The sequence below is a fragment of the Varroa destructor genome, unplaced genomic scaffold, assembly GCF_002443255.2.
Source record: "Varroa destructor unplaced genomic scaffold, Vdes_3.0 BEIS01000005.1, whole genome shotgun sequence".
Classification (NCBI taxonomy): Eukaryota; Metazoa; Arthropoda; class Arachnida; order Mesostigmata; family Varroidae; genus Varroa; species Varroa destructor.
This window is the reverse complement of record NW_019211458.1, coordinates 27797535-27823495: the sequence shown is the minus strand read 5'-3', so window position 1 is coordinate 27823495 and position 25961 is coordinate 27797535. Positions and strand designations below refer to the sequence as shown.

General features: G+C 39.3%; 1 protein-coding gene and 1 long non-coding RNA gene across 2 annotated transcripts in view; one reads left to right on the top strand and one right to left on the bottom strand.

Annotated features, from left to right (window-relative positions):
- The window catches only part of LOC111250640 (uncharacterized), a 69948-nt gene extending 67219 nt beyond the window's left edge, over positions 1-2729 (bottom strand). Inside the window, exon 1 of the mRNA XM_086991635.1 lies at positions 2707-2729. The gene's annotated coding sequence lies outside the window, so the exon portion shown is untranslated. The remainder of the gene's footprint in view (positions 1-2706) is intronic.
- Positions 2730-4137: 1408 nt separating this feature from the next.
- LOC111250642 (uncharacterized) lies at positions 4138-6007 on the top strand. The gene is made up of 2 exons (XR_002673460.2): positions 4138-4855; positions 5797-6007. It is a non-coding gene; the product is annotated as an uncharacterized LOC111250642 (long non-coding RNA).
- Positions 6008-25961: the final 19954 nt, after the last annotated feature.

Sequence of the window (25961 nt, the reverse complement as noted above, 5' to 3'; positions counted from 1 at the left end):
GTATGCATTCGAAAGGGTTCTTATGATCCGTTTTTTAACACGATTGACAACAACACCTGCTGGCCAGCTACCCGTAAAATTGGCTACTGATTAAAGGAGAAATATCAAGGAAACGTTTCTATTTTCCATTCTTCGCTATTCGTTGTATATTATCACCGTTATGAATCGCGCATCGATAACCTGTGTGGTTCTCATTTCCAATTTCACACCTCCTGTTTTGCTGTCGCAGTTGTCTGCTATGCCGTGTACATGGCATAGGAAGTCTACAGTCGGGTCAAATTGCCATTTGTACGTTAGCAAAGAAGACAATACGTGGGCAATTGATTTTGCCGCACCCTGGCTAGCTAACATTTACGCCTTCTCAAGCGTGCGCCGGCCGCTATTCATAATATTTTCAGCTTTGTCTCCTCTACTATTCTGAATGTGAAGCTGTTTCTGCGGCCTACTTCTCAGCAGGTCACGGCGGCAGAGGATAAAATAGTCGAAAAGGATTGCGACGGCGTGGTATCCGACCCCTGGCTTGTTCACCGGCCTTTCCAGGTGTCATCCGCTATTGTTGGCTAATACTACCAACCTTCCATCGCTTTACACGACGGCCACTAGCTTCGGGCAATTACGAAAACTGAGGACCCGGGCCAATAGCGGTCTTTGCTTTGCGTCGCCTACTTAACTTGCTATCGGTTTAGCCTTGTCTATCAACATGTATGCAACCACAGCATCGACAATAAAAACGCAGCGCAGGAACTGAGGAGAAAAAGCTGTGTCAGCGAAACGAAAAAATGCCTTTTCTCTGTGCTTTTATGGTAGATTCTTATCGAAATTGAAAGTGAGATTTATTTGATTGGCCCGATTCAACATCGCGCCATGAGAGAGAGAGAGAGAGAGATGGGAAGGCCAGGAACGAGGTGGTAATTCTACTTCGGATCAGTTGGGAACAAAACACAGCCACTGCAAGATCAGCGTCGCAGGTTAGATATTCCGATACGTTTTATAAATAGCTTGATAAATTAGATAGATTGTTTTTTCTTTTTCAGAACGGTACAAAAGAGCTAGGTATGTTCAACACGACGACTAAACTGGGAAATTTCAGAATACAAATTGGCCCTAAAAAAATGTCATATATATATACGCGTTGTATTAGCATGCAATTGTGGTGCAGCATGTCAGGAGATTGGCTAAAAAACCAGCGCACATGTTTTCTCATTCGGCAAACTTATGCTTCTCAATCTAGACGCCTCTGCTCTTTCTACGGATAGTCCATGAAAGGCACTGTCTAAGATATTCAACCACGCTTCTGTCGTCAGTTCGTTATAGACCACTGGGCTCGAATGTGCAAGCAGTGCTTAATTTAGGCGAGGTTTTCACGATTTCATCCCTAATCTATGCTAATCCCGGCCGTGCTTCCCCAGGTGCCTGCTTGTCCTATACGCACGATACGATCTCAATGTTAATTTTTAAATCTCTCGAGAGGTTACTTTGCATATGGGTACGATTATGTAAAAGTATGTCAAAGTTCTTTCAGAGAGAGTAGGGCGGTAAATCATATGCTTTGAAAATAACGGACGCTACCTTGATAAGAATTCTACCTGCCAACGCAAGGAGCAGGTGAACGTAACGTTGCTATCGTGCGAGTGATCAATACCATACTTGCCTTACGAGACCCTTGAGACAATCGTTGATGTGACAGTTTGAAGCCTTCGGAGCCTTTTAAACAGTTGTTGTGCAAATAGGCCACATTGTGATGTAATTTTTCCCGTTTTAGAAATAGTCCGTAGTTCACGAAGATGCTGTAACCGTTAGCTTCGAGACGCATCAACATACACCACTGATCAATCTAAATACCATAGGAGTGAATTGAGTACAAAGAAATCCGAGTAGTACTTACTTAGTGTATTCTCTCATCCCGTGTATTCGAATGGAATTGCATAAAATAGGTTCGTATTATACATTATCATATTTTACACATGTTGCTGGACGCTTTTAGCCTACAGGGTGGCCCAGAGCCGGCCTTAAATTTGTTTTAAGTGCGAACGTTGAGGGTAACAAGGCAGTCTGAAGGGAGGTTAGTTTTGATAAGGAAGTGATTCGCGGTGCCACATTGAACAAACTGTATCATAAAATCGTGCTGCGACAAAAGATCATCATCGTAAAATCAACATTGGTAAACGGTTCTTTGGTAAATCCGTTTTTACTCGAAGGTCTACGTAAACAAACAGAATCGTTACGTTTGAGGCCGACGATTTCAAGGGTCAGAATAGAAACTTTGCTTCATCTCAAGGAAGTGACAGCTTGGTATACTAGGTATGTATCTGCTATACAAAGTTCGTTTGAACTTCTTCTGTAAACCATGCACAATAAATGCGACGGCGTTCGCTTCCCGGCTTAAGCTTAAGGGTCCGTATAGCTAAAAGTCTGCTCCACTCAAAATCGTATAAGCCTTTGCACGAAAGCAAGTTCAAACGCAATTTACCTGTTGTTTTTAAGTGGAGGCTAACTTGAACATCATCATGAAACGCTCTATACAAGTTGCTCCTATAGCGATTTTACTGTACAATTCTTATAGTTTTTCAATGAACGAGTCGAAAAGTGCAAAAAAGAAACGAAATTTCTAGAAAGCCTTTCGTATTGAGTCGACTTGACAGACCCAAAGCACGGTTTCCATCTATGTGGGCTGATTATTAGCTAATCCATTTAAAAACAACGTACCTTTTCGTGGAGCAGTCATCTGCGCGTTTCGTCCATTTAGTGTTACTTCTTTACGTATTTAAAATATCCACTTCAAAAACAATGTAATATTTTGTTGAATCGGACCGTGCTGGTATTGAATTTATTTGTTTGTCTGTATATCTTCATTAGTCACCCAGTGATGTCATTGATCACCTCATCACAATGACGATACAACAAGATTTGCTATCCACTTTTGAGACATCCAAGCACACTCCTAAATACGCACAATGTTTAAAGTGAGTCACAATAATATTACATAATAACAGTAACGAGTTAGCCAATATTTGCTATTCCAGGCGTGCTTGATGGCTTTTTTACTCGGCACGCAATTATTGTATCACAACATGGACCGCGTATTGCGTTTTGGACAAATCTATTACATTGACAATGTACTACTATCTGAGGCAGCGGTGAAGTGTCCTCAGGGGAAACCAGCCGAAGCAACTGCGACTCGTCTGGAAAGGTAGTACTGCTGGCCCTCGCAATGCCTAGTAGTGATATTAGCCATGATGACTCAGTCTCCACGCCACCGTTAGTGAGATGGTCCCTCTGATAACAGAAGCCACAAAGCCCTTGCTCTGACAGAATTGCGGGGTCTCCCTTCTACCGTCGTACCCTTGACCTTAATTTCAAATTTTTCACCCGTTTCCTTTCTGCTCACTACGACACCAGCACCATACGGAGGCTTACACAGATTTGCACAAAAACTAGATAGATATTAACAATATTACAATCAACGCCATCGCCACCGTCAGTTAAAACAGTAACAGCGGCATTGCAGGGTTTTCCATACGCTAGTCGCTCACGCACACAAAGTGCTTAGGCTGAATTGAAGTAGCGTCTGCTGCAGCGTCCGCCACAGAGCGACACAGATGAACAAGTTTAAATGTGTTTTTTTCTTCCGGCGTTCCAAGTTTCGCTGGCGGAAGAACGTTTACATAAAAGGGGGACCAGTTGCAAACTCTGATAGGTCCCTTGACACCAGTACAAAAAAAGTACGGCTTCGCAGCTAGGTTGGTATGGATGCTTCGGAGCGGCACAGTGAGCGGGGGACGACGGTTCTGTTGGTCAGTTTCTGTTAATGTAGCATATATGATTGCATTTGTAATTTGGAAATGATCGTCGATGTGGCATTAGTTCTTTGTTGTGTTTACCGAGGCAAAGATGGCCAGAAAAAAAATGGATAAGAAACACGCCGCTTCAGGCTCGATACGAACGAGGGAATGAAAAAGACATTTTACAGATTTTCATTATCGATTCTTAGAAGTAGGGGAGACGTTTATATGTGGAATATTACAGTCATCAGTCTTCTGATTCTTCAGTACGCTTAAAATTCAGCATAAAGATTATGCAATGGATTCGATTTGCAGCAGCAACACAACATATTGAAACAACTGACGAAAGGTAGGTAATGTTTTTGTTACATTTAGACATCGTGGGATGACGCTTTCCGCGATTTTGCTCAATCTATGAATTTATTAATAAATAATTTTCTTAAATAAAATAGTGCATACTTTTTGTGATTTAAAACTAAACGGTTTCCTTAAAGAGCCAAAAACCACTGATAGGCTATTCAAACCCCGCCATCGATGCGCATTACGTCCGGGATAAAATGAAAACAGCCCTCGGTATAATGTCCTGGTATTCAATTGATTCAATAAAATGTATTGAGTTGAACGTACAAATAAAGAATTACTACGAGTATGAGTTCCGCCTTTTATAACGCGGAAAGATTAGCTTAACTTAACGATAACTAAGGCGTAACTCGTAGTTCGTTAATTGTAATTAACTGCAGATCGGCACGTAATTCATTCAGTTGATAAGTAATGTGATAACCTGTGCCACTATCTATCTATACTTAAGGATGAGGATCTTCTACACTTCTAGAGAAGTCATTCTACTCGAAGGATAAAGAAAGTCATTTGCTAAATGCAAAAGAAAAAGCGGCACTAGATCAGATCTCTTTCAAACTATGGTACAACATATTTCAACAGATTAAGGCCACTCGTTTGAACCTCATGGAACGCAGCCGTTAGTAAATACGGTGAGATAGTCAGCGGCACTGATTTGTGTTCGATGCCGATCAGAAATACGGGCGAAGGGAGAAAAGCGTCATCGATCGCATTAGGTACGCTGTAGTATGGTTTTTCCTAATTTGATAGTTTGCATATTTCGACGCTATTCAATGTATACTTGATTTACAGAGAAGCAGTACTATATAGTTGTTACTAATGGGAGATCCATGGAATGAAGGTCTTTATTACCCCCAAGTTGATTTATTTTTGCGCTATTGATATAGTCTAGTGATGATGATGATGATCTGTGAACTGTGGTAACTGAAGGCGCGGGCTGTGCTTTCGATATTGCTATTCGTACCCTAGCTTAAGGCTCATTGGCTTTCTTCAAAACTTTCAACAAGTCATTGAATAGTAAAACGATACAAGGATATTCTAAGGCCACGCCCTGTCTATGACTGTGCTGCGAATATAAAATTTTTTCAAATTAAGTACAAAAAGAACGAACCAGACAAAACGACTGGTGACCGGGCGACTACTGATAGTGATGTACAGTCGATCTTGCGTCGCTTCATGCGTCAATAGCAATCCTACATTTCATTTTGTAGTAAATCTTAAATAGCGACGTCAATATCTTCATATTCAATGAATCGTGTCTAGTAATAATTAGTAGGTTTAGTTAAAACGGTGGCCAATTTGTCCTGGAAATGCAATAAAAGAGTCGATGTCGAGGATTTGAAGGACTAGGTAAATAGTCGCAGTCGCAAAGTGAATTTCTGAAAATAGCCATTTGCAGAAAGCGAAGCTCGGAGCCTTACTTTGAAGGCCTAGTTTTCTCCTTAGTATCTATATGGGCGACATTCAAATACACACGAATACGTAACAAAAAAAAATATACGTATTAAATACAGGGTTCAACAGGCGTCTATGATTTATCAGCTTCACCCAAATAGATCTACGCTTTCAGAAGCTGCCTGCAAGAAAAACAATGTAGATAGATTAGAAGACAAAAAAATCATTGAAAACTAAGCCTATTTGTATCTTTTATACATAGATGTTTGCAGATGGTAATCAAACACAGGTTATTTTGTGCTAAATGAAGCTGGACCTTTCGGCTGAAATAAATATGACGTCGCATCGCAAGCCGCCGACTACGAAAGTAACGTTGTTCAGCCGCGACTCATTCCTAAGAAAACGACAAATCAAGGATAGTGAAAATGGTGAAAACGACCTACAAATAAACATCGTCTAAGGATCACACGGTTCACTTTTGTTTCCTTTGATTTTTTACAATGAGATTGTCTAGTTCTTGACATAATTTCAACCCGACCCAATCTCAAATGGCCAGACATATTTCATAGAGAGATCCAGGCCGGTATTCGAGTTCCGATCAATCCTGCCTGCCCTGTAATCAGGTGGGAACGATTTCGAGGTCTTCTCTAAATTAAGCAGCGAACGTTAGGCTGGTAGAGTCTTGTTTAGAGATCGCGAGAAGCTCTTGCCAAATCGAATGCGCTACCCAGAAGAGAGGCCGCCATTGATCTTAATATCCTAATGTAATATTGGTGGCCGGAGCTGCTAGTCTATCCGAGCTTTGCGAATGATAACACCACGACGAACGGAGAAAAGTTGTTAGCAAAATGTTTGGCTGTGAACCTATCAATATGCGCTGACTTGATAATGGAACGGTCCCAGAGTTTATGACCAAGAAAAGAAAACTTGTCTAGATAAAGCACTGAGTGAAAGTTCAAGTGTAGATGCTGTTTCGACGCCTCGTCTCCATGGTTATAGCAATACAGAATTAGCAAAGATGTCGTATTAATAAAATTAGTGTCAGCGCATAAGCCTGGATATTTACATAGAGCTAAGTACGATAATTTGCTAGGTAATTAGTAACAGAAAACTATGCCGGTAATACGCTCTGAATGATCTCTGAAGCAATCTAGGGTGGTAGTACGCAAGATGCGAAACGTTCAAATTTCAAGCGGTCTGATTGAGAATTTTAATTTTGAATTATAAATAAACTAGTTATTTAAGGCGAGGAAACATCATCGTTCTCTAGCCCAGAGCGTTGAAATGAAAAAAAAACTATATAGAGACGGTGAAACCAACCTATATAGACAATATATAATAATCAATGCGTGTCGCCTTTTACAGAGAGGAAGACAGTAGCCCTTTTGGCGGTAGTTTCGGTGAGCAAGAACTGAAGGGTGCCACAACCCCTATTGTCAACAATTAATGGTGAAATCTATCCAAGTATTGACACAGATATGATTACATGCTATCTACTATCCGGAAGGCATGCCAACGACAAGATTTAATTTCATGGTCGGGAACGATCTAGCTTCGGAAAAATTGTCAAACAAATGTAGTCATCTAGTGAAAGGACACACGTCGTAGCTGTTATATATACATATACAATGCCTTTGCTATAACGAGTTGGTATTGCTGGATCAATGTGCAATTTTTTTTTTAAATGGTAGAGAAAATGGGCAGTTCACGTACGACGAAATCCGTTACGAAGAAGCCCATTACGCAGAACATTAACTTGATGATATGATCGCTTTGACGTTGCTTCGCTTTGGGTTACTTTGTCCTGATAGTCATCGTTGTATCGGATCTCTCTGCTCTTCGTTTAAAGTTGCTCTATCAAAAACAAGCTAAACATTATTTGACTTCCGGCCTCGGGTTTAAAATTACGTTGCAATTATCCATAGACGTCTTTTGTGGCATGCTGCATTTTTCGTTGCAGACCTGCTGCTATCTTTTTGTTGGCAGCCGCGTCTGCGGTTATGGGAGCAAAGCGTTGTTAAAAACGTCAGGACGTCAATGACAACGATGCAAAAAGGTCGCACAATCAGTCATCGGTTACCGCATTCGTTGCTGTCCACTGTGCGGTCCAGTCAAATACAAATGACTCTGTCGTTAGATTTGTCCTTTTAATTGTTAAAATGGCATAAAATTAAGGTAAATTTTATCGTTTTCCGCTTGGAAAGTCCGAACAGCCAAAGCTAGGCCTTGTACGTCTTACTAGCTAACAGTCAGTGGTAAGAGCAATACTTTTAAAAATTATTTCGTTTCTATATATGTGATAATTTTTAACACACATCGTATTCACAACGAATTCGATTTTAGTGGTTTTTTCACTCTAACTTGCCCCTGGTTGTAGACACTTCGGCAATTTTGTGTCTCAAAGTACATAGAACTATTATTATAGACAGTATTAATGGGACATGACTGTACGAAAACATATGGAAGGCCGTCGAAGACGTCAACCAAGACGGTGTCATCAACAAGCTTCACTGAGTGTACAGAATACGGAAAACGCACCTTTGTAGAAGTAAAACAACAGAAAACAGCGTTACGCCAGGCGTTTCCTTTGTCGTTTTTAGTTTTAGACGATCAGAAAAATTAATTTGCAGCAAACTGCTCTGAAGCTCTCCGTATATCGGTAGCTGAAGCCTGTAATATATACAGCACATATAATAATGTGGTGTAACAAAGAAACTTCACGTATATTACAGATATATTTTTTCGTATAATCATGCAGCTAGGTTATGTATCTCTGTTCGTTAGCGTATCGATTCTATCAAGCGGTCATAAGACTACTAAATTTTGATAGAATATAATAATACAGCTGAAAATCTAACAGCAAAATTTGCTAGAAGGAAGATAAACAAAATATCTTCTGATTTTTAATCTAAAGTAAAATTCCACCCACCTACCTACCTCGTTATATTGGGCTATGACGGAATCTATATAACACGAACTCATCCATGGAAGCATCTGACCACTGCCTGATCGAAAGCTGTAGAGCATCTGAGCAAATAGTTGATTCGGAACTCGTAGGTCTGTGGAGGGTCTTTGAGGTTGTAGAAATATGTACAACTACGAAGTCTCGTACTCTTCCCACTAGGATACGACGTTACAAAGATTTTTATGAACTGTGAAATTGCGTCGGGCGAAGACAGAACCGATCTGGAATATGGAAGGTTTAGTAAGTCATATTGATTATGCCTGGTTCGGCACTGAACAAATTGCTTGTCGTATAAAAGCCTGCAAATAGGGCTACCTCTAGCAAGAAAGTTATCAACGTTCCGGCTGAATTGATTCTTTATTTATGCGTCAAGCGTTCAGTAATGCGTTTACTATCTAATAAATTTCACATATAATGCACAGATCGGACAGTAAGTGTATCAACGTTCCAAGCGTTCGCCTGAAGCTAGGTCCTATGTCGTTTGTTGCCGACGTTTCGGCCACTTAGGCTCGACAAATTAAAATCGCTAAAATAGTGTAAAATTAAGGAAATGTTCCCGAATCTTCTGATGTTATTTTTACAATGTTCTGTTGTTAGGTTGAAACTTAACAAAAAGTAATGCTTCAGCGACATACTCATTAATCTATACTAGTAGAGGCCTGAGTTGGCGGGTTCTATCGAGCTAAAACCATTTTTCGATGGGCGGATTAAGCTTATTTTTTTCATGGATTGCTTAAGTTCAGTTTTGGGAAGGTCCGCGCGGAAGATCAACGCTGCTGCTGGGCAAATACTTTTGTCCTTAGAAGACAAAGCTTGCTTTTTCCTAGAAAACATCATTTGGTTGACCGTGAACGAGCGGAGCAAATTTTTCGTCACTTTATACATTTGACAACGACAAGCAGCAGAGTATCGTACGTGTCGTTCTATTTGTGTAAAGATTGTTTTCGGTGAACGAGCGTGCCAAGCTTGCGTGACGTGAATAGGTGCTTGTGAGTAGGAACTATGCTTCGCAAGAAGCTATAACTTTATAGCTAACAGTTTAACGCGACGTAATTTTTATTATAAATATAATAAGGCAACACAAATAAGATTTGTTTAATAGCAAAATAGGGCGAGACCCGCGGATGGCCTTACGGCCATTGTTGTAACTACAATAATGTATCAGTTTATTTACGTAACGATGGTTTTGGATGCGTTCAAGCCGATTTCAGGTGGTTTTTGAGTGAATTTCTACTAATTATCAATTGAGAAACAAAAAAGGGTTGATTTTTGTGAAAAATCCTAGACCGCTTTTTAGAACATCATGCGAAAATTTCAACATGTAATGTACATGTAACAATGTAATTACTTATTTGAAACTTAAAAACAAACTGAATATGCTATTCGAGACATGCCAGATATTTGAGCCCTTTATTAACAAATAAATTAAATGAAATAAAAATAAATTAATATACCGAACGAAATATATCAAGATCTATATGCTTATCTAGAGGACTATGTATTCTATACCTCAGTAGCTACTTATTAGAAAAAAGAAAAATCGTGAAAGCTGGTGACGTCTAACTTAATCTGCATGTACGTTCTTCAAAAATCGGACGGCCACCCTATTCACCTGTGTCCTGAATAAAAAGTTAATCAACCAACACAAAAATCAGCAATAAATAAAAATGATTAGGTGAGACAAACTAATTGCAAAAGGATACCTATTGATCTACCTTACTGTCTATGCTAGGCTGCATGTATATATATATATATATATATATTATTACATGCATTATTATTATATAAAAACAAATATATTATAAATAAATATAAAAATAAATCAACGGAAAGAGAAGTATCTAATAAAATATTGTGTGTTAATAATAATATATAAATAATTAAAAGGTATGCATAAGCCAAAAGCAGGATTATAGTTAATACGCAAATGGGTGTAAAATTAAAATGGGTGATTTTTTTTTATTAAGATACAGTAGTATAGTATAGAAGAAATAATTCTAATAATAATAATGGTAGTGATAGTTATAAAAGAACTGATACAAATACGAGATTATCATTGTATTGGAGGTACCCGAGTGCTGTCTAGCATTTTTCATAACAGACCAAATTTTAAGTGGTATCGTTAGATAAGCATGGGTACGCATGCATTAAAAAAGCGTCTCTAAATAAAAGTTTGAGTAAATACAACGAAGTAATGTTAAATACCTATTTTTTTTTCTTGCGTGTAGTTTTATTTAACAACGAAGTATTGGACACCAGGGGCATTGTTGTACTATTTTTTAGGGAAAACTAGGGCGAAAGTCATATGAGGTTGCTAGGAAAACAGGCGATCAAAGCCAAACATCAGTCGTCTAATTGAAATCTGAGTATCTGAGATTCGATCTCAGATTCTGGAGTTTTTAGGATAATATCCGTAAGGCAGTAAGATCTAACTGAAGTCTCTGAATAGCGAAGCCACAAACTCACATGATCAGACTTCAGAAACTGACGAGGAAATGTGCATTCATAACAAAGGACTAATAATGAAACGAACCTCATTCACCGTAATATATCGTGGTAATGTGGAATAAAGCTAAGTAATTCGTCCGGTTTAGGCAGATAAAGAGCTGGTACTCTGCGATAGCAGATCCGCATAAACAAATTTACCTTTGTCAAGTTGTCAAGAAATCAATGCACTTCAAAAGATAACGGGATTTTAGCTTGTGACAAAATATTGTTAACAAAACCAAGACATATATTAAGATGGACTTGACAAAGCTGTCGTAACCAATACCAAGAAAAGACAAGATGCAACAAACAGTTTGAACTATAACTTAGAAATTTACAAGGACTCCATAATAATCAGCCCTAAACTAAAGCTTCAATAGCTGATTTTCAAAAGGCAAACAGACGATAACACGTACAAATCGCTCTTGTTTCAGTGTATGTTTTCCTTATTTGAACCCTAGTGACACCTTTACGATCCCCGAAAAGTCGCCTACGAAAAGCGAAAACGTCTTAAGTTATTTACGTTTTACCTCGTATCAATCCGGTATTTAACCTAAGCTCGACACCCTTTTTTTTTATTGTCCCGTCGAATTAACTCAGAATTACATCGAGATTCAGAAAAAAATTCTAAGTACATACCTAGAACACATACTTTATAACTTTCATAACGCGTGTCGTATATTCCACACGCGTACAATGTCCTACATCAGCCCTAAATCCTACGTCATAGGTCCGATGACGTAGCTCATGTCTATTCGAAGCTCGACTTCTCGGAGAGTTTCACGAATCCGATTGCCCCAGGTGATATTTTCCAAACGAAAGCAAGAACGAATATTCAATAATACGTGAGCAAGGTAAACAAGGTCCCCTCGTTCTTCGTTACCAAGCTTCGGCAGACGCTCACACGTTCGAATATTTTGGCTTCAAGGAAGCATAAGATTGGATAGCTGGATTTCGTACCATATATATGCGTATACGAGATTGTGGTCTAAAAGAGATATCCACGTAAAATGACACATAGAAAAATAGCTGGATTATGTTTAGGGCATTCGGGCAGAAATATAACAGCTGTAGAGGAATTTGAAATAATAGACGGCGTTTATTATCTATAGTGTTTCTTTCTGTTGTTCGATCCCATAAGTTTTTTGCTGAGCTGATTCGATCTAAGTTAAATCTAAAAAGTAGCACATATTCCCACTGGACTGTCCTTGGTCCTTGAAGAGGTAATTAGTAATTGATAACATTACACTGAGGTTAAACAATGAAAAAAAAAGTATTCTTTTATTCAGTTTATATTCAATGAAAAAAAGACCTTTTAAACTGTAAATTTCGTATGAGATAACACTAATTGATTATCTAACAGAAACAAATATCGACATTTTGTCTAAAAGAAACGCCCATGGTGTATCTCGCAGAGATGTATCGATTACATCCGGTAGCTTGGTTCTGGTTTTTTCGTTTATGACTGATACACGTACGAAATCTGTACGAGGAGATATAACGATGGAAGGTGGCGGAGGACTACATTTATTAATAGCCAAAAACAAGTTTTAAAAGACAGATAATTTCAACTGCAATCAACATGGCTTATAAAACGTGTTTGATAATCTTTTTTTATAAGAAGCACAAAGTAGGCAACAGTGTTGTGTTGGTAAGCCTCATCGCAAAATACTTTTTAGCCCATTTAGTCGCGTATTCTCGGTCACGTCCGTAGACCTATCGGGCTATATTTCCTAACGTGAGAAAACCGTACTAGTAGGCCACGGGTAAAAAAATTGGTTTAAGGTGGTCTGATTTTCTTCTAGGCAACATGTGTCGTATAATATCCAGTGATCTCAACTACTTATTGTTAAAAAGTTGAAGGATCAGGTACTTCAATTGTAATGAAATTCTTTGCGTCGCCCAAATGCGTATGTGTTTACGTGTATAGAGGCGAGCCCATAGCTTTACGATATTTGGTTATATGGGTTAGTAGCAAAGGCTTCTGATTCTCTGACTAACTCTTGGGTCTACTAGATAGTACAATCATGAATATATCATACGATTGTATGATTTTAGGTTTCAAAAGAACAACAATGTTCGTCACACCTTACCATCTATATACAGATGTAGCATCGAATTATGGAATATGTTGCTACGAGAAGTCATAGAATGTTGAATAGAAAGCACTAACAAAATCAGCAGAAATTTGCTTAAATCACGCTCTTACCGTCGAATTTAAACGAAAAAACACAGCTGGTGGAAACAATTAAGTAGAATAAGCTGAGCAAACAAACCATCATCTAATGTACCTGTTCATACGTACTTGGCACAGATCTGGCAGGGTTATTTTTTAAAAAACAAAACCAATATATAAGAGGATAATTGTTTCTTATCACCACTACTTTCGGTGTTTTGGAATCGAATTAATTTTGCAATAATTTTTAATAAATGATTTTTATTCGCCCCTGGGAAGTAACATTAGATGAATACAAAATGACTTAAGCAAGCACAAGTGCTCACCAAAATACCGCGCTAACCCTTTAGCTATTTATTCTTTTGAAAAAGGAAGTAACCCAACGTCTAGATTTCCATGATCTTGTCGCGTGCAAGCAACAATTCTCTGTTGTCCTACAACGGCCTTGACCGGACAGCTAGTCCAATAACAAAATCCTATTGCGTGTTTATTTCTGCGTGAGGCTAAACTACACATGTCACCCCTATTAAGCACTGATTATACCGCAAATCTAGAAATTTTTCCTTTTTTCTAGTGATTCATTAGTGTTCAGGAGGCAAATCAAAAGTATTTCAATCCTCGCAGCGGCCATCCAACAAGCAGAAAACTTACGAATGTACGTTTAGACATCAGTGTCGCCCTTTCAAGTGTATGGTAGGCTCATAGCTTAGGAGTACAATGTTTACGCGAGAACTGTCCAAAAAGACTTGCCATCAATGCTTGCTACGAAACAATAGACAAGCGGGTTTCTCTATGCTTACGTTAGACGTCCGATAGAGCTAGCACAGATTACTGATAACGGGCGTTTCAATGGAACTTGCTGAAGTTCCGTTGACCATGAATCGTACCGTGAAAATGACCGCACAGACCATAACCCAACAGAGTTAAGGTCAGCGGCGGTCTTGTTAAAGTTAACGCCTTCCACGCGCTGCTCGACCTTTTCGTTTTTAGATAAACAGTGCGTGTTGACGGATTACTACTGAAATCGTAAAAGCTATGCGCTGGGTTACGAAAAGATTTATTTTTTTTGCCTTATTGTGTCAAGTGTCGTCCCAAAAACTAATAAAACAGTTTGTACCTGCGGCAATCGCGATGATGCTGAATTGATTAACAGAAGGTCTGTAGTATATATTGCTTGAGGCGTGTGCCTTATGGAGTTTTTACAAAATAACAGATACGTTTGACAAAACAAATGCCCTGTATATAGAGAGTAAACAGCATTGTCATCAACTGAGCCCTGTTGACAATCGCTAGCCAGTTTACCGTTTTTTTTTTTTTTTTTTTTTTTTTTAAGTAAAACTGTGAACTTCAAGAGCATATAGGCATAACTGATTTTGTACGAAAAAACATTCAGCTCAGACGCTTGTCCACTATAGTAAATAGATATGAAATCCAATAAAAAATAGCATGATCAAGATATCGAATTTTAACATCTGCAATTTGAATATCTCTATTACTCAACTCTTGGTTTTTCCATGAGGTGATTAATAGAATATAGTATCATGGCTGTCCCGAAGTAAGTTACCGATTTTTTTATAAATCTCTTCAGTGTGATAGTTGATCAGTAGACGGGTGTTCGGTTTACCAATGCATTACCAACCGTATTGCCCCAAAGCAGTACCGGACGGTAAACAACAGATTTAGTGAGCTTAGCAAATCTAAAAAACAATAATTTTGAGAATAGCCTTCGACAGGGGCAAACGTTATTTTACTTCTGTCTACTTAATTCATCCTACCCAAAAGGACACCTTGCAAAGGATTTGGTGATCAATTTTTACGTCAGTCGGCTTTATTATCTGCTCCATTGGTACGACTTACAGGCACATATATTCAGTTAGAGGGCAGTTGAAGTATTTATTTTTCATACCTAGCACATTTTAATACGAATTTTCCCTATTTTTTTTTTTAATTCTAGTTACTATTAGAAACACTTAGCCATCTCATTGTGAATATATGCATATGCTGGATAAATTTGCAGGCAGTTTATTTCCTAATAGAAACCTTTTTCTCTATCATACATCCTGTCATTATGAGTAATTCATTAGGAAACATTTTCCAGGTTTAGGTGTTTCACTTTAACCAGTACTACAATGTATCCATTTAGCTGGATCTGAAGCTGCAGGTTTTAGGGGGCCGCAATTAAAGTGTCATCATCGCCAAGAAGAAGTCACCACCAGCTTGATTCACGTCAATTTATATAGAAAAAAAAAAATATATATATATATATAAACGCTATCGTTTGCATTATTGTGGAAAAATACAAACTTTGAAAAAACTGTAAGCACCTTTTGTGTCGATACCTCATATGTAATACCTGTTGAAAGCATCAGTCAAGGCCCCGTGTGTACGGTACGTCGTTTACTAGCAACTTCAAGTGGGATATGGATAATTTCTTGAAAGGTCATTAAGTCTGGTAAATGTTTGCTATGTTGAACGGTTGCCAGTTAGAACTTTTAGTTTCATTACCTCCAAACATCAGATAACTTTTGTTGCGTTTAAACAGGGACGACCGTTGCCAAATAAAGTTATAAATGCCAATGGAGAGAAATTTACAAATTCGGTATGGAGGCAATCATTAGAAGTTTTCCGCATAGACCGACTACTCGACGACTTTTCGATAGTTCAAGCTGCTGTGAACAGATTGTGCAGTCGTTCAATTAAGCGGGTCGTACCCCATCTTTAGCAGCAAGTTCAACGCCAAAAAAACAGTCAGGATAAATAGGACAGAAAGTTAACGTTATTGTAAACCTACGATTATTGTACAAAACAAGGAAACGATGCTTTCAAAGCATGAACTTCATAAAGCAACATTCGCAAGTATGCCCTTAGTCGGGGTTTGATAAAACATTGACTGTTCCGTTGTGCAGTAATGTGCCATATTTCACTGCAATGGTCACTTAATTAGCAAGATTGATTTTGACACCGGTTGGTGTTCCTCGCGTCTCTGTACATAGGGGTAGTCTACCCCAAGATACATAATTGTAAAGTTCAATTACACCAATCAAACACTCCTATAATTGATATAATCTTATATCAACTATATATATATATATAAAACTACTTAAATCAATGTAAATTCTTTCGCTTCACCTCGCGTTTGCCATTTTCACTGACAATTCTAACCCTAGCCCCTAGATCGATATCACACTCCGTTTTAACTTGTTTCTACTGAAGCTATTTTCCCTCATAATTATCACTTTGATGAATCAATAGCACAGATTCAATAATGTACACATCGACAAGTTAGAAATGCAGACGATCATATCGTTCCTGACAAATAGTAGCCGTTATGTCTCCCACAGAACCGAGTCTTTCCATGCATTACTGATCCCTAGCACAAACGCTACCTCTATATTTGATCGTCTGAAATCTATTTCATTTTCCCTCTCGTCACTTCATGTTATTGTGCTCCCCAAATACGAGAACTATATTCACCAAATATTCTATTATATATCGAACGCTCGTTCTGTTGGGCCTCGCTGCTGCTGTGACGTCACTCCTTAGCCGCGCCAGGCAAAAGTGAGTCGGCGCTTCGGTTCCGTTCGGCGACCACCCCCTCGTCGGTTTTTTCCGACTCTTCGTCGGGCTCAGCTTCCTTACTTGCATCTGCCTCACCCCCGCCGTCAGCTCCGCAGTCCACTTTTTGGGTTGTGTTTCCGTCGCCAGCCTTTGTCCTCTCATCAACACAATGCCCATCAACGTGCGCGCCGGCTCAGCCTTCTCCACTACCGTTGCCATCCTGGAAAAAAGGAAGGAATGCGATGTATTGACCTTTCATTAGAGTTAATAGACGTTTTGGTAAACAAAAGTTACCTTATTCATTGATTTATTAACCATATATGTGACAGGTAACTGGAAACGTCGGGTATTTCTGCAGGTGTCACAAATTAATCACTGTCCTTTCTTATGAGAAAGGGATGTGTTACACATGTATTGTTTATTTATTATGGCTAATTTTTAAAATGAAAATATCTCATAGTGGCGTGATCGCCAGAAAAAGAACCAGCAAAATCGGCAATTCGAATAAGGAAGCTCGAGACGAGCCGGAGTCACTTAAACGTAGAGAAGTCGGCAAAAATAAGGTGATTCTTTTTTGATCGACACTAAAGATACAGCCTTTCGGATACGCGTAGTGCACTGATACAAAAGGTACTGAAATATTTGCTCAATAAGAAGTTAAAAGAAGTTGTTACAAACGTGCTCTAGAAACATATCTACAAGTAATGACGCCTTAGCCTTAGCCTTAGCCTCAGCCGTTAAAAAATTGCCTATAGCATATTGATCACTTCTATAGCAAATGACCGACTATACAGATGGTGGAAATTAAATGCTTCTTAGTATCGAGACGAGTGAGCCATATAACAGTCGTAAACAAGTGGAAAATCATCAAGTTACGGATTCGAGCATGTTCAAGTTACTGGCATCGCATCTTCGCTCGTAACTATCTGTATCGTAAGTACCTCACGAAAGAATCTATATAAATAAGCGTGCGCCTCCACATATAATCAAACTTAGCAAAGACACTTGATTGACATCACGCACAAATAAAGATTACGAAAACGGTCCATCAGCAGTTGCTATTAGCTAACATCGAGTGTTTACTTATATCTGTTAGCTGATGAAGGCGGAGCTCGATGCATCAATCGATTCATAACGCTCGACTCCTATCGCCGCCATGATCGGTACGCGACATCGACTGTTTGCAGACGTCTTAGTTACCCGTATGTAAGTTTTCGGTGGCCCACACAACGAGGCGCGTACGAACCAGCCAAAACTTTCCCTTTCAGCTCTAAACCTAAACTTAGAGAGTTTATTGAGCCAATCATAGACAGATACAGGATACGGCCTCAAACATTGTGGACGCTCATATGTAATAGCTTTTGCCCTAATCGCTCGTAGCACGTTTGTTCATCAGCAGTCGCTTTCTCATCTCCTGCCGGAAATAATAAAGCACAAATACAATAACAGCTACATAAAGTCATATTATTATATATAGTGCTCGAACGCAAGCTCTATCGATAGTATGGCGGCCTGTAGCAATGCATTTTCAATAGAGTTCTTTTTTTGTGGTCCTGTTAATGTCGTGCAGGGTAGTATACATATACCCACAAAAAAATACTTGTAGTCAAAAGGCGGCAAAGCCTTGCACAACTGCCGGCTTAATAGAGTATAAGATTACATTCAAATTGATTGTCTTAGCAAACATCAATCATAGTAATAATAGCCAGCTTTATATGATGTATTTTTACATTGGGTTGCAATAAAAAGCTTCTTGTTGTTAACGGGCGATATGTCTTTAGATTCGTTGCTTTTTCAAGACGGTTAAAGATAAGATCCAGTACCCGAGGCAGAATCTGAACTTGCACAAAAACCATAGTCTCTTATCTGCTGGTCTGGCTTTGCCAATTACAAGGTCAACGTAACAACACGTGATATGACGTTAAGAATCATTACGTCCAGTCAAGAAGGATTATTTTAAGCCTTTTCAACCCATTATAGCTATTTTCTGCCCCTGAGTTGTTGTCCATTGTTATCTTGCTGGTGAAGTACGTGCTGTGTCAGGCTCTTAGCAGACGCGTTCGGCCTAACAGTTACTAACTAATGTCCACGCACGAACTATTTAGCCGTTTTGCTTTCTCGGTACATTATCGTAGACGGAGAGCAAAAGTTACCTATACAATTGCATCACGATTTCTGACGAGGATTTACGCGGTGAGGGTCTCTACGATCGACTTTAAGAAGCACCACGTTTTGACTAGAGGTATGTTGATCTATTTGGCCATTAGCTATTGTATCCATTACAATACCGCATTCGCAACGAGTCGCTTTGAGCAAATACAGTAAACGACTTTTAGTACTGCTCCATTAATGGCAACTAACTGCAACAAGACCCCCCCCCCTGACGTAGCATAGCTTGATAAAAGTTCCCTTTGCTATAATTCGCACGCCTCAATGGATTGCTTCTAGAAAAATATAGCTGATCAGGATAGGTCGGCCATATTGACGTTGCAATTTATATTACACTGCTGTTTCATATATGTGTCGGGTTTTTTGAAGATTGAAATGAAGGGCACCCTGAACGATCGGCTCATTGAAAAATGTATAGCGAAACAGAACCTACCGTAAGTAGTATTATCTTACCTGAAATTGGCGAGTCAAAACACCCGAATATCTTTTAAACTACGCAACATTTAGAAGGATATAAATATTTGCACCAAGTTTTTATACATCAACGTCTATAAGCGGACAGGGTATCATTCGAAGGGGAAAATCGGAGGGTAATTTAGCGCATTTTTTAATTACGCTTCCCTTTCCTGCAGGCCTAATCGTAAGTGGAATTTATCGATAACTTAATAAAAACCTCAGCCAAAAACATCTTGAAGAAAAGTTTGTTGCTAGTACAATCATTTTGAGAACAAAAATTGGGAGGTTGAAGACTATAGGAGAGTCGGCTACATCTCCGGGCGTCAAACGAAAAAATAAAACACTCTGCTACAGGAACTATTGAGTAAAATATAGCACAGACAATGGGCTAACTGCCTAGAATAAAACACGAAACGGTTTGTACCGCCAGAGGCGGGTGAGGCGACAGAATTGTACTTAACAGGGGGAAAACCTGGTCCGGTGGCAATGTTGAAGAGATTTCACAGTAAGGTAAGCGAATTCTCACAGTGGATATCGGGAGCATCTGAGCCCCATACTGAGATATGGGCTAAAACAACACGGTCAAGGGGGTCAGATGTCTTCAATTGCCAAACTGTACAACGACAGCGCATAAGCTCATTGACGTGCTTCAATCGTGGTCTGGATCGAATAGAGCAGTTACTCTAGCTTTTATACTTTCTCTATTTAAGTCCGTGTGACGTTCATTTGTTTCCGGGACTTGAGGAAAACAGTAATGCACAACTGCTCAAAAGCTTCCAAAGTACTAGCTCAAATGAGTTAACAGTGAATTGTGCGTGCGCCGAAGTACTTTGTTCCTATATTGTTTCAAAGTTATTCAACATTTTCGACCTGCAAAAGACCTCTGGACAATCTAATATATATACAAGAGCAGTATAAATTAATATTTGTGTCACACAATTTTACACTGGAAAATCTTGATAAGAAATGAAGAGATCAAATATGTCGGAAGGCAGCAAAAACTACCGGAGCCGCACCGACATGAGAAGGCAAAAGATGTTCGATAAGGCGAATGGCTTGTTCGAGGACTATTTCAATTACGTTACAACAACTGATATGTTCTTCAGCGTGTTTGCGCGCTGTCTATGAATGGTTCAAAGAATGTTACGAATATTATGACGCACGCAGAACTTTATATAGTATTAATCCCGTCGTAGAATAAAGGGCAAATAGTTCTACTGGGTATGTAGTATGCTGTTAGAAAGCTAGTCTTGAGACAGAAGAAGTTGTTTTTGGGTTTTTTTGTGCTATTTTTGCAAAAAAGTGATAGTGCATTAGGAAAATTACGCCGTTTGGTGATATCAAGATACGAGCACTTTCCGGCTATGAAGATGCTATCTTGAAGGTATCCTGGAAAACAACTGGAACTTCGCCGTTGTTATTAAAAGCATAAGAGAAGTGAGAAAGCCACGATAATAATGAGTTTTGAAAAAGCAGTCATGGTTAGAATGCGGCGCTTTGTTAACATTTTCTTTAGTTCTCAGCTTCTAAATATATGGACAAAACTATAAACGGGATACTAACAATTAAACCGATGATTTATCTCCATATATTCAGTGGTGGCAATTGGAAATTTAGATCGACAGGAACGCTACGTGGCCTGGGCCAGCTAAAAGCCTTCCGAAGATAATCAATTAACCGATCAGCCAATGATAGGAGATGCCGTTATTTGCTACATAAACTCCCATAAAATTTACAAATAAAATCTAATTATAATACCAGGTTGGATTAAGGCAGACGTCAGCCGAAAATGTATATGGTATTTGTAGATAACTCCGGGCGAAAATGAAGGCGACGATTTCCAAGCGGAGCTTCATGATACGTTTGCAACTGCTTTTTTTTTGCGACGGCACAAACGCTCGTGGCAATTACACACACAGATCGTTTACAGACACTCGGGCTGTATGTAACAGATTCTTGTTGTGGGCATAAATCTCCATACAAGTCAATATGAGAAGGTCGTACTAACTCAACTGAGTGGTACTTACTCAACACAGGCCGTGAGGCAAGTGAGCGCTCGCGAAGTGCGTCTCGGCAAATATTGAAGACACGCAAATATGTCTTTTTTGGGATCTTTGTCCATTTATGTTTTTGTCAGTTTCACTTAGGCCTCAATCGACATCAGCGTGAGCTTCTTTGTTCTCTACTTCGGCTTCTTTGGAGACGCAACGCTTGAAAAGAGCGCATCCACACATGACAATGCCAACGGACGGAACGACAAAACTAAACGTGATTACCATGACCGCCATGAGCCGTAATGCATCAGCTGTCGATACGTCACAATCTGATTATATTAAATAATGTACTGGGCCTTTTATGCCACGCGTATGGATATTGATACGATCTACCCGTTTCTATAAAAAATTCTATGACGATTTGATCATTTATTTGACTTTGTTCTGGTGATGATAGATTACATATTTATATAGTAGAAATACCATTACTGACTGTATAATTAACGTCTAGCACATTCGTTAATGGTATTCCTACTTGCTTGTCCGAATTGTCGCGATGTTACGGCCTTGACGTTGATAGTAAATATATGTAACGACTACAGTAAGATTCGTAGTGGCTTTCGTCTGTCCTATTGCGCTAGATTTACGTCAGCCCTTTGAGCCAATCGAGTTTGCTGTACTTGAACTCGTTCACGTTTTTTCAAACGATTCTATAGTTAGCCTCTTTTATTTACGCATATTGAACTAATGTATATATAAAAAATTTCTATATACTTTTCTGCGCCAGTCTGTTTGCTGCATCGACATCTTTTCATTCGTCATAGACATTTTCAGATGGGTCGCTGTTCTAACGATTTAACTGCTGATTAAGCATGCTGCAAGTCCGCATACAGGCATGCTCATGACTAACGATCGCGTGCAATTAACGCACGGGTACATTAGGATCGTCTCGGAGCGTTCGAAGAAGAACGCCCGTCGTGGCTACCGATAGCAAAAGTCCACAGCAAAGGCATATTGCTGCTGCGCCGTAACATGCTTTCGTACCGGAGCTTACCGTCATTTTTGTGCTGCCTTATCAGAGTATTAGGCACAGAGCCACGCGGACCAGATGCTTCTGCTCGCTAATTTGGCCAGTCACCTGTGAGAGAAAATGAAGGTTACTGCAAACGGACATATATATGCCTAGTAGCTCTCGGACACATTTAGTTCGTATCTGGAAAAACCAAACTCAAATAATCCTCTGGATCAAGGCTTTTGTAGAGCAACAACCAGCCTCTTTGAGAGCGTATATGCCGTTTCTACCGTAGAACGTCATGGCTCTTTGTCGGCCTATGCTGGCCTAGGCGCGTGGGGAAGCGCACAACGTTACAGCGGGTAACCAAGCAATTGAGAGATCAAGATGTCTATAAATTTTAGCTCGACAGCTAAAATAAGCTCGATTAGATCTTAGACAGAATACGAATTCCTGCTCGAAACATGCCCATAGCGTTAGCCATAATTTGTAATTAGCACGTCACAAGGAGCACGATGCGTTTTTCGCTAGGACTTCAAATACATTAACAGGCATAGTGACAAAAGGGCAAGATCCAACAAACTGTACCTTCCAAAAGAAATAAACTCTAACAAAGAGGCGTGGCGATGTCGGTTCACATTTAAATATCCCCTAAGCGAGCATATGATTGAAAGTGTGAGGCAACCATTACCGTATAGTAAGTTGACGAATATGGCCATATATGATAATATAAGGCACGCACAATTTCGAATCGAGATTTATTTGCGTTCACTAACAGAAACGCCTGGTCATATCATCAGATTTTTACTTATTTTATTATAACGAGTTTATTATCAGACTATTTTTGTTCCTATATACCTACTACTATATTGGGTAATCGTTCGTTACCGCCCTACTCGATCAACTACAAGGTGAAGTACACCAAAAACATCAACGAGAACCATTCAGCAGACGGTGACCTAATTCCTTAATTAATAATTGCTTTGCCGCAGATTATATATACACAACCGTTTTACGTACTTGCTGACCTGTCGGCGTATTCGGGCGGCCTTGTATTTTTGCATTTCTTGTTCATCATCACCCTGCCGCTAAGGTAACCGAATCACTGAGTCAGGATTATATTCGTCTTGATAGCTATCTTAGGCGGCGTATGTGGCGTCAGACGGGAAAGAGCTCGTCAGGTCTTTTAGTACAACCTTTACGAGCTCATGCACTCATTCACTTCACCAGTAAGTACTCATAATCAAGATCATCGCAATCTACTGTTTGTCGAACCTTTTCGGACCAAACTACTCGAAACTGTTACAGCCTTCGGTAAAACGTCATCATAATATAACGCCGCAAACAAATGTACGTCTGTTCATGTCATTTATGGCTAAGAAAGACAGCTAACTAACTATACTGAGTTATCGCGCAAATGCTCCATGGATTCTTCCGTCCAGTTGCTACATCCTGCCACTTTTAGGATTTTTTTGTGTGGCAGTAATTCGAAACTTTCGAGCATCGCGCGATATTGTCGGGGGGACATGAAGGAATACGTAACTCTAGGTGCAACTATTTCTGGAATCATTAGCATATTAATCTTCGAATCAATTTTTGACACTTTATAACTTGAGAGAGTAAACAACTTGAAGACAGCGTCGAAAAAATAATTGGGTATTTTTACATAAAGCAAACTTTGCAGATGTGGGCTTCGACTTAAATGCAATGGCGGGCTCGCTTGGCATTCTTGATGGCAGTCGTTCGTTTCAACGAGTTTTCGACCGCTTTTTCGAAAACATCTAACGATATCTTTGTCATGGCAGTTTCCTTAAGTTTGGCCGTCGTCCGTGGATCGTTGTAGTGCATCTTGTTCTTTAGGTGCCTCCATTAAACGATGTCAAGCGGGGTTATTTCGCATGATCTAGGGGGCCATTCGACGTCACCTGTTTGGAGACCGCATACTGAAATGATGCTTCAACGTTCTTGGTTATGTGGAGGCATAAACCATCTTGCTGGTTTCATATCTTTTGCAAACCTTTTATTAACCGTTCGGGGAATAGGAAAACATAAAATCATGTTTTCTTAATGGGCAGAGTTAACAGCTTTGTCGAAGAAAAGGCCGACGATGCTTTCAGCCTATATGATACTAGGCTCTAGAATTTATGGATTACGTCTAATGTGGGTTTCTCTTAGATACCATTTATGGGTCGTAGACGCTTCGAGTAGACAAGCCAAGGGCAAAATTAAGGAGAATCCGTGCCGCGCTCTTGGAGATAAAGCTAGACGCAAGCGAAAAAATGGCTGAAAGCTGGGTACTATGTTATATAAGCTAAAAAAGCTTCGTACTGATGTTATAAGTAAAATATTAAACGCACGAAGCTTGTAATAAGATCTGAGTAAATATATTCAGTCATTTTTTGTTGGTGTAGTTTCAAGATTAAATCCGACGAGGCGGCTGTCCCTGTATCTAGCAACGATCTCCAATAGCTTAAATGACAAAATCGATGCACCCTAAATATTCAAAAAGAACTGGCCATGGTCTTTCTTTATTTGTTTCGATGTTTTATTGCCTTGGTATTCTATTGTGTCCTCATTGTTATGATTAGTGCTTCGCGGAAACCAGACCTATCCAGTTAAACTGATTTTTTGAGAACTTACTGAGAGAATAAATCCATAAAGAAACACGTATACCTAATTGAGCTCGTCTTTGCCCAGCAGATCTCGCTGCATGCTTCGTAACACAGCTGCAACTGAAACATATATGGCATAACGCGAGAGCGACTAGCTGACCGCAGCAGAAGTCATCGTACGGGAACCTAACGCGTTGCACTTAAGTTGATTTGCGATTGAAGCGTGAATATATATATATATATATATATATATATTATATATACACGATGTATACGGATAGAAGTTATGCTATGCTAAATCTTGCTACGCGTCCAAGAGAATGATATTTACCGTAATGATGTTTCGAAAAATGTTCCCCATTCGATGGAAACTGCATAATATATGTTCAGTATCGTGGCTACTGCAAAAAAGTCCACTGCAATTTGTCCACGAACGTTAAGAGCATCATATGTTACCTTAAGTTTAAAATAATATAAGAAAGATGCACAGCAAAAATTCTTCCGTCGAAGTCCGTTACATTTTTCGGTAAATAGCGTGCTGCTTCTAAGCACTGGATTTCTGGTGCGCCAACACCCTTTCATTGTATTTCCAGCTTTATACACTACCCAATCTTAAACCTAGAATAATTACATAAAACATCATACACACAAAACAAAAATAATAAAAACATCTACAGCATCAGATTGTTTTCGAAATCAACAAAGCTCCCGGCATCGCGCCACTAACAATTACAACCGATAAATGGGAAACCGCTCATCTCTCTCATTCTGTTTCACAAATTCATGACCCTAAAACTATTTTCTATCGCCTATATACACACGCATACATGGACACGCCAATTCAACGGTCCCCTTTACATTATCAATGTATAATCTCCCTTGAGGGGCGTTAGTGAGTCTCGAGTACTTAACATGCTGTTGACACCTGGTTCCTCTTGTTTCCTTTACTCTTATAGCCGACGCAGTTTCTCCCTAAACTGTTCATCTATTTTTCATCA